Source organism: Psammomys obesus, unplaced genomic scaffold (genome assembly GCF_907164565.1).
Source record: "Psammomys obesus unplaced genomic scaffold, mPsaObe1.curated_primary_1811, whole genome shotgun sequence".
NCBI lineage: Eukaryota > Metazoa > Chordata > Mammalia > Rodentia > Muridae > Psammomys > Psammomys obesus.
The window spans coordinates 8,562,936-8,564,126 of NW_026586383.1; positions in this window are offsets into that span (position 1 = coordinate 8,562,936).

Genomic DNA, 1,191 nt, shown 5'->3' on the forward strand with positions numbered 1-1,191 from the left:
TGGTGATGATGGTGGTGGTGATGATGATGTTGATGGTGTTGGTGATGATGATGGTGGTGGTGGTGATGATGATGATGGTGGTGGTGATGATCATGAACCATGGGACTGGAGAGATGGCTCAGGGATTAAGAGCACTTGTTCATGCAGAGGATTCAGGTTCGGTTCCTACCACTCACAAAGTAGCTCATACTATTTCTAACCTCAGTTCCGGGATACCCGATGCCTTCTTCTAAGCTATTAGGACACTAGGCGCACACATCAGCATGCACATACACACAGGCAAACACCCCCCCCCCCAAATAAATAAACAAAAGTAACAGAAGGATGGAGAGCTTGAAGTTCTCTGGGGTTATACAAGGAGAGGAAAAATACAAAATGGAAGAGCAAAGGTGGTCAGCCTTGTGGGCTCAGATACTTGGGAGGCTGAGAATCCCTGCCTCAAAAACCGAGCTGCGCTATAAGAAACTCTATACAGAGCTTGGAGGAGTTTAATGTTGGCACTTTGATAAGGGAAAACTGAGGCTCAGACAAGGGAAATGACCCAGGCTCCTGGGTGCAACCTCTGGCCTCGCTGCTCTTGCTGAGGGCCTTGGCAAGTGTCTGAGGACTCCGCCTCTTCCCTGAGCCGTGACTAGCTCTCACCGTCTAGCTGGGAGGCCGGTTACTCTCACAAGCTTTGGTTGTGTAATAAGGAGGAACCTGGTGTGTGTGTGTGCATAAGGAACGGAGACATGGTGAACAGATCTTTAAATGTGTGGGAGGAGTACTGAAGGTGGATGTGTGAAGGTGGATGAGTGGACCCTTCAGGAAGCAGGTCGCCAACAGCTCTTTCCCACCTGCAGCTGCTCTGTGGGTCCTCCTCGGCTGGGAATGAATTGTCACTGCGAAGTGGGGGACTGCTGTCAATTCAGACTTCAGCATTTTTCCTGCCAATTAATTCGTCCATAAATAAAGCCGTGCAGAAGCTGGAGGACAGAGGTGTCCAGTCTATGGGGCCCGGGAACTACCCACTTATTCAGGGGTCTCAGAGGAGCGTGCGTCACGCAGTGAGGGCTCCATAGCTTGCCTGGGCATCCGCCAACTTGTCCCACCAGCTTGCAGCGCGCCCTGCCTGGCCTTAAGCCCGGTGCCGCAAACGCGCTATCTCCGGAGGGCGCGGGCTGGGGGCGGAGCCTCGGTGTTGTTGTTCCT